Source organism: Camelus ferus, chromosome 11 (genome assembly GCF_009834535.1).
Source record: "Camelus ferus isolate YT-003-E chromosome 11, BCGSAC_Cfer_1.0, whole genome shotgun sequence".
Classification (NCBI taxonomy): domain Eukaryota; kingdom Metazoa; phylum Chordata; class Mammalia; order Artiodactyla; family Camelidae; genus Camelus; species Camelus ferus.
Genome location: NC_045706.1, coordinates 10,145,351 through 10,153,827, shown reverse-complemented (window position 1 = coordinate 10,153,827; position 8,477 = coordinate 10,145,351). Strand labels below are relative to the sequence as shown.

General features: G+C 43.0%; 1 non-coding gene across 1 annotated transcript; it reads right to left on the bottom strand.

Annotated features, from left to right (window-relative positions):
* Positions 1 to 6,055: 6,055 nt before the first annotated feature.
* LOC116667403 lies at positions 6,056 to 6,162 on the bottom strand. Its single transcript, XR_004324287.1, has one exon. It is a non-coding gene; the product is annotated as a U6 spliceosomal RNA (small nuclear RNA).
* Between the last annotated feature and the right edge of the window lie 2,315 nt (positions 6,163 to 8,477).

Genomic DNA, 8,477 nt, shown 5'->3' with positions numbered 1-8,477 from the left:
TTGCTTTGTCCTGGGCCCTTAGCCTAGACAAGATGTACATGAAAGATGATTCCTTCGTGTAGCAGGGAAGGTCCGTGGGAGATGCTGTCATTAGAGGTGGTTTTGTTAGGCTGTACTCCTGCCCCAGCTCCCAGTTAGGAAGACCCCCCACCCCCACTTCATCTGTAATCTTGTTCTGTCATGTGTGCCAGGATTCTTGCTGGGATGTACTGTTTCTTGCCAGCATGTATTTCGCTCTTGGAACTGATTCCTAGTGTCAGAGGATGGACCACTGGAGTGGCACTGTTTGACTTGCATAAGTTGGGACAGGAACTGGGAAACTGGTAGAGAATAAAGAGAAGTTTGCTCAAAGGATGAAAATAAGCCAAGAAATTCCACAAAGCAGTAAAAATAATAAATACGAATTACCGTCAGGTGGAATTGCATGATGACTATCAGTTCTTCGCAGTTTCAGCTATGAGTGTTGGAATTCCATCTTTTTAAAGAAGGTAAAAGCCAGGTTCCATCTCTGTGCTGTATTTGCAATTCTCAAGGCTGGCTGAAGAGTGTTGTAGCATCTTCACTTTAAGGAAGCTTTCTAAAGCTTTTCCCTGGGGAAAATTACCCTGGGGGCGATGCCTGTACTGCCACAAAGTCTGGTCCCTGGCTAATGTGGTCTATAGATATGTCTGCCCTGAATTTGAAACCGTGGAGAAAACCAGAAAATATCCACATTTTCCTTTATATCCTGTATACCACCCAGGAAAAAAAAGAAGCCTTAGTAAGACAGAATTTGTAGCAGGTAACTTGGTTTTAGCAACTCTTTCAGAATCTTGACTTAATAAGCTTAATATGGTCCATCAAGATGCTGAATCTACATACGTGGCTCCTTGTGAAAGACATCATGAAGGTACCAGGAGACTGTCTGAACCTGCACTCTGGAAGGATAACTTGATGCAGGTCAGTAGACCACTTATATGCCAGGCTATGAAGGCTCTGTGTGAGCTCTAATTTCTGACTGCAGTTTTTCCTTCTTAAGAAGCTGATTAAAACACACAATACACCCCCCCCCCACCACCAATAATAAAAAAAATTAGCTTGCATCTTCTTGACTCTTTTCCCCAGAAGTGGAACCTCTATTATGCCCTAGACCATCATGACCCATCCACACTCCCGGTGTAGAAATATCCACTTCTTTCCTTAGGGCCACAGAACATTGTCTGTGCAGTTACTCTGTTGCTCAAAGCACATCTTCTAAATGACCATGCTTTTATCATGTCATTTCTTTGGAAAGTGTTGCCCTGTTCTAAGATGCCCTGCAGGATGCTAGTCTTTTGCTGGAAGGGAATAACAAGTCCCTGTCCTGCTGTCTGCTGTTCGAATGTGACACATTTGCATCTGTCTTTTCTTTGGCAACTATATCTTTGCTGTAGGCTGTTCTGATGGAAGGGACATTTATTAAACCAACTTTTCTGAGGTTTAATTTACACTGATAAAATGAACAGTTCTGGAGTATACAGTTCGATGAGCTTAGGCAAATATATACATATGTCTAACTGCCCCAATAAAGATACAGAACATTTCCATCATTCAGAAAGTTGCTTGTGCCTCTTCAGAAGCAATCCTTGTCCTGCAGGCAAAACCCTTAATTCAATTTCTAGCACCATAGTTAGTCTTGCCAGTTTTAGAACTTGGTATAAACGGAATCCAATAAATGCATTCTTTTGTGAGGAACATCTATGCTGGTGTGATTGTCATCAGTTCCTTTAATGCTGTTACTTTTTATCCTTTAATGCTGTTTACTTTTTATGGAGGGTTGTGTTCCATGGTAGGACTCTATCACAATGTATTTACCCCTTCACTTGTTCGCTGACATTTGGGTTGTTTATTGAGTAGAATTGTTGGGTCACAGGATATGTGTATGTTTGACTTTTAAAAAAACCCTTTGGAATTGGTTTCTAAATTGCACTATTTTGCTCTCGTACTGCTGATGTGTGCGAATTCTAGTTGCTTTAAATCCTCATCAACATGTGGGATTGCCAATCTTTAAAATTTGAGCCATTCTAGTGGTCATATTTGTATGTCATTGTGGCATTAGTTTGTATTTCAGTATCATGACTGATACTGCACATTTCCCTGTTTACTGATTGGCCATTCTTGTATGTTTGTGTATGTGTGTGTGTGTGTGTGTGTGTGTGTATTTGTATGTGTGAAATGTGTTTGCGCTCTCAATATTTTGCTGATTTTTAATTGGGCTATTTATCTTCTAGAGTTTTGGGAGTTCTTTATATATTTTGGTCTTGTGTCCTTTTTTATATATATGTATTGCAAATAATCTCTTCCAGTGTGTGTTTTGCCTTTTCATTTTCTTAACAGTGTCTATCAAAGAATAAATGTTTTTTATTTTAATAAAGTGAATTTATCAGTTTTGGTCCTTATGATAGGCGTATTTTGTATTCTGAGAAATCTTTACCTTCTCCAAGGTGGCAATAATTTTCTCTCATGTTTTCTCCTAGAAGTTTTTTTGGGTTTGGTTTTGACATTGAAATCTGTGACCCACTTTAAGTTATGTTTTTTAAACCAAACTATTATATATTATTAATTTTATAACATATGCAGGGGAAAAATATGGCACAACAGCACATACAACAATCAGGGGTGAGAGGGATGGAAGTACAGAGTTCTTAGGTTGTGCCTGAAGTGGTTTAATGCTATTTGGGTAGCCTGTGTTGAGTTAAAGATACATATTTTAAATCCTAAAGCAACAACTTAAAAAAGAGATATACCTGATAAGCCAATAGAAGAGATAAAATTGAATGCTAAAAATGCTCAATTAATAGAAAAGTAGGCAGGAAACCCAGAAACAAAGAACAAGCACCATATTGGACAAGTAGAAAACAAAAGAAAGATGGCGCCTTAAACCCAAATTTACCTATACTTACATTAAATGTAAATGTTTGAAACACTGCAGTTAAGAAACAGTGATTGTCACAGTGGATTAAAAAAATAAGACTCAATTGTATGCTGTCTACAAGAAATTTTCTTTAAAAATAAAGGCAGATAGGTTAAAAGTAAAGGGTAAAAATACATATATTGCAAATAATAGTTACAAGAAAGCTGGAGTGTCCGTATTAAACAGACTAATGATGAGAAAGTTGGCTTCTCAGGAAGATGTATCAATCTTAAATGTGTATGCACCTAAAAACAAAATTTCAAAAAATCCATTGAGCAAAACCTCACAGAACTGAATGGAGAAAAGGACAGGTCCAAACTGTAGTTGGAGATTAGCATTCCTTTCTCAACAATTCATAGAACCACTAGACAAAACGAAAAGTTAAGGATAAGTTAAGTTAAGTTAAAGATAAAGAAGATTTGAATAACACTATCAATCCACTGCTTCAGTCAGAGATGCATTTCAGCACTAGGGCCTGCAAAGAGAGAGGTTAGGGACATATTACATTGCCCCTCAGTGCCATCTACATTTGCTGCGTCTGGCCAGTGGGGCCGAAGCAGGTCATGTAAATGACTGAAGTGGTGGGTAAGGTGGGGCCGTGGCAAGGAGACATGAGCCTTCCAAAGCATCAGCAGCTTCTTACCTCAAACTTCCTTAGTCTACACCTCAATACGGGCCCAGCATTGCCAGATGTTCTGATTTCTCCTGATGCCAGTCATCTGGCTTTTAGGTAAAACTTCTTGATTCTTAAATATTGGCACTAATTTAAACTTCTTAATAAATCACTATGAGGGCTCCTCCTCCCATTCTTTCTACACAGAGCTGCCTATTTGACCTTCCTGAGCACTGCTGATTTAACCCCCTTGCTCAGAAGTGGTGGTGCCTCTCTCTCTCTCCTGCTACTCCTCTGTACACACCCTGCACACCTGTGCCCTCCTCCTGAACCCCTTCCACTTTTGATTCACTCACTTATCTTTTCCCAACCTGTTCTTTCCTCCCAGAACACACTCCACCTTCTCTGCTATCAAAAATACACCTCCAGGACTAGCTCAATCATGATGAGACCTGATGAACATATTCTGTATCCTTTTTGGGGATGTTCTAAACTTCTGCCCAACACAATTCCCAGGCAGTTCTCTCTCCCTCCTTCTGGGCAGTTGCCTGGAAATCCCTCTGTGACTTTTGATCATGCCCAGACCAAGAGATGGGCAAGTACCCATTCTGTTATCTGGTGGCATCCTGATTAGGAAATTCACCCTTCCTTGGGCCTCTCCTACTCATTTTCTCCATAAAGCATGTTTATTTAATCGCCCAGCATGCAGGATGTATACACCCCCTTCATAATTACAGCCTCTCTCCCTCTGCTCTCTGAAAGAATAGTTTCTCCATTTCCATCCTCCTCCTAAACACGGAGCAACACCCTCCATTCATCTTCCAAAATAGCAAGTGTTGTTTTATTTTAAAACCAGTCCTCCCCCTGTGCCTTTCCCAGCCTACTCCTCTGCCCTCTCTTCCCCTCTCTTCATTTCAAATACAGCCAATGCATCCTCTTCTTTCGTTTTTCTCCCAAATGTCCTCTATCCCTTCTTCTTCCCAGAAGATGAGCCGCTATCTCTTGCTGGAAAGCCTACTTCAAAAGTAATTTCTGTCCTTTCATGTCTTCCTTCTAACTTGTCGTTAACGTGAGTGTCCAATCAACTTCTAATAATAGGTCATGATAATAACCTAAACCTTATCCAGTACTTCCTGTGTGCCAGGTGCTCTGTGGCTACATCTCGTTTCATTTTTATAACTTTGTAAGGCAAATATTATTTACTATCCCATTGCACAGAAGGAAACGTTGAGAAATCATCTAAAGTCATATATGCAGAAAATGGCAGAAGCACAATTCAAATCCAAATCCAGGTTACTGTGGCTCTAAAACTAGCATTAGATGCCACTCCCCATGTCACCATGTCACTAATGACCATGCAGATTAGTTTCTTGTGGTTGCCATAACAAAGTTCCATAAACTGGGTGGCTTAAAACAACAGACATTTATTTTCTCACCGTCGGTCTGCAGGCCAGAAGTCTGAAATCCAGGTGCTGGCAGTGTTGGTTCTGGGGGAGAATTCACTCCATGCCTCTCATCTACCTTCTGGTGGCTGCTGGCAATCCCTTCAGGTCCTGTCCTTGGCTTGTAGACCGATAGCTTCAATGTCTGCCTCTGTCTTCTAATCGTTTTCTTCTCTGTGTTTTTTCTCCCTTTCTAATTTTTTTTTGGTCCACTTCTGTGTTTTTAAATTGAAGTATAGTCAGTTACAGTGTTGTGTCAGTTTCTGGTGTACAGCATGATGTTTCAGTCATATGTATACATATTTATTTTCATATTCTTTTTCATTATGTCATACTACAAGATATTGAATGTAGTTCCCTGTGCTGTGTAGTATAAACTTGTTGTTTATGTTTTATATACAGTAGTTAGTATCTGCAAATCTTGCTCTCCCAGTTTATTCCTTCCCACATGCTTCCCCCACCCATAACTCTAAGTTTGTTTTCTATGTCTGTGAGTCTGTTTCTTTTTTATAAATAAGCTCATTTGGGTCTTTTTTTCCCCTTAGATTCCACATATAAGTGATATTATATGGTATTTTTCTTTATCTTTCTGACTTACTTCACTTAGAATGACAATCTCCAGGTCCATCCATGTTGCTGCAGATGGCATCATTTCGTTCTTTTTATGGCTGAGTAGTATTCCATTTATAAATACACCACAACTTCTTTATCCAGTCATCTGTCAACGGACATTTAGGTTGTTTCCATGTCTTGGCTATTGTAAGTAGTGCTGCTATGGACATTGGGAGTACATGTATCTTTTTGAATTAGAGTTCCCCTTGGATATATACCCAGGAGTGGGATTGCTGGATCATATGGTAAGTCTATTTTTAGTTTTTTAGGGACTCTCCATACTGTTTTCCATAATGGCTGCACTAAACTACATTCCCACCAACAGTGTGGGAGGGTTCCCTTTTCTCCACACCTTCTCAAGCATGCATTACTTTTGAATGATGGCCATTCTGACTGGTGTGAGGTGGTACCTCATTGTAGTTTTGATATGCATTTCCCTGATAATTAGCGATATTGAAAAATACGAAATGCTTCGTGAATTTGCGTGTCATCCTTGCGCTGGGGCCATACTGATCTTCTCTGTATCGTTCCAGTTTTAGTACATGTGCTGCTGAAGCGAGCACTCTCATCTCTTTTAAAGGTACTTGTCGTTGGATTTAGCATCCATCCTAATCCAGGATGATCTGATCAAAAGGTCCTTAACTTAATTACTTCTAAAAGACTCTTCTCCCAAATAAGGACACATCATAGGTTCCAGGTGGACATATCCTTGGGGGCGTTGGGGGATGGGGCATCCTTGAACCTACATAAAAGAGAAAGAGGGCGTGAGGCACGTGTCACCAGATCTTTCCAGTCCAGGTTGCCCAGCACTTGGGCCAAATGAAGATTCAGTTTATCACTTCATCTTAACGATATCCAAAGAGATTCCTTTTAATTCCAGAATTTTATGAGGATAACAGATGGAGTCATTGAAAATAAAATTTACATTGTAGAATTATACACACACACGTACAACTTAAGCAGATATGTAGCAAATTTTAAATGTCCAGCAGATTTAATTAATTAGTCTGGTTGGCAATCTCCACACCAATGAAAATACTGGTCTGAAAGGTTGGGGGTTCTGTCTCCATTTTAGCCTGGATCACTTCCTTCCTTCATTCTCCTGGTTTCAGGTCTCCTACCCCCTCTGCCCAATCGCAACCCAACACTGGCCAGTGCCTTCCTGGCACCAAATCTTAACACCCTCACTGCCGAGTTCTCTGAGCTCCAGCCTTAGCATCTTTCATCCTGACAACACTTACCCTGTGGACTGTTTTTTCATGTCATTGGCACTGTAGCTCTGATGACTAATTCCCAAACCTGTGCCATGGAAATAACAGCCAGGCAGGGGTGTACTCTGGGCTCCGTGCTGCTGACACAGTGCCCTCTGCCACATGCCATGGCAGTGAGAGGAGGGTTATGGCCCACTGGGGACGTCACAGGAGATGAATCCCTCCCCAGCTGCATGCTGGTGGCGGGATTGATTTTTTTTTTTTACAATTTAATTAGAGCTGTAGTTGGTGCCTTATGGATTGTTACAGAGTCAGATGCCACAGAAACGTCTGTAAAGTTTGGCAGCGGAAGAGAAGAGTTAGCAGCCTGGGCTGTATTATACAGCTTTTCCTGAAAAAGTGCCACAGCAGGTGCTCCATGGAAGGGAAAGCTGCAGGGGGAGGCTGTGGTGGGATTACCTCTAGACCCCATCACCTCCCAAGAAGCGTGCATGTCTAGAGCTTGAAGTGCCCTTAGGGGACCTGCTGAAAACTGCACAAGCCTCTGTGAGTTTGCAGGAGTCGGGCAGAGCCAACCTGCACTCGTAGGAGGGAGAGATCTGGGGCTGGTAGCCACTGCTAAGACCCTACCAGGGTTAAAACCCTGAAATACTCCTGTGCCAGTGGGGACAGTCCCCAAGACCTCCATGGAATCCAACCATAGGGAATTGAAGGGAACTGACACGGTGGGGACGCCTGACCCAGCAGGGGGCCTCCAGGCACCTGTCCTGATTAGTTGGTGCATTGGAATTGCTTTTTGATATTTGAATATCACCGCTGGGGAACAGGAAAGACAGAAAGCAGTGTAACTGGGTGTTCCCTGGGCAGGAGAAAGGAGACCCTCCGTGGGGGTTGCAGCCAGAAGCCCCGGGAGCAGAAGTGCGTCGATGGCAGTTTCTGAGTCTGTGTGCTGTTCCCTGCGGCGTCTGTTAACCTGTCATGCATTTGGCCAGGATTCTCACTGGGGCTGTAAGAGGAGCTGAGCCCTTGGCCAAGGTTAAGTTGACCTGCATGAGCAGAGGGACCAGCATGTGCTGGGGCCAGATGCCCAAGTGCTGAGGTTCCAGGAGGTCTGTGGGCTCAGAGACCCAGAGACCTGCTTGTCCTGGGGAGGTTGTGTTCCAGCTGGTGAGTCCAGGGGCAGGTGGGTGCCGCCAGGCTCACCAGGGCAGACAGAAAATACAACTTGTCATATCACCTTTGGTGGGTGGGGCACCCAGAGGAGGGAGCGTGGCATGATAAGCCATGCCGCCTCACAGAGGGAGGATACCTCTCCGAGGGTCAGAGGGACTGAAGCAGTCACTTCTTGGAGCACTCCCTCTCCTCCTGGACCGCCTGCCCTCTCCACGAGGAAGGCTTCCTGTTGCTGTCTCAGTGGTCTCCGGGGTCAGCAGTTCTTTGCCCGGGTTATACTTTGTTGTGCTTCTGCCCTGTGCCAGTATGAACCAGGAATGAGCCCAAAGACCACGAAGATGAATCAGAGCCTGGCCTTGGTTCTGAACTGGTCCCAGCTCAGCAGGGAGCGCCAGCACGCTTTTCTCTAGGGACATCTTCTGTGTGGCCAAGTGCGCTCCATTCCTCCTGCCTCCACCGTTGTTCGTACGAAGGCTTATCTCTTCTTTGCCTTG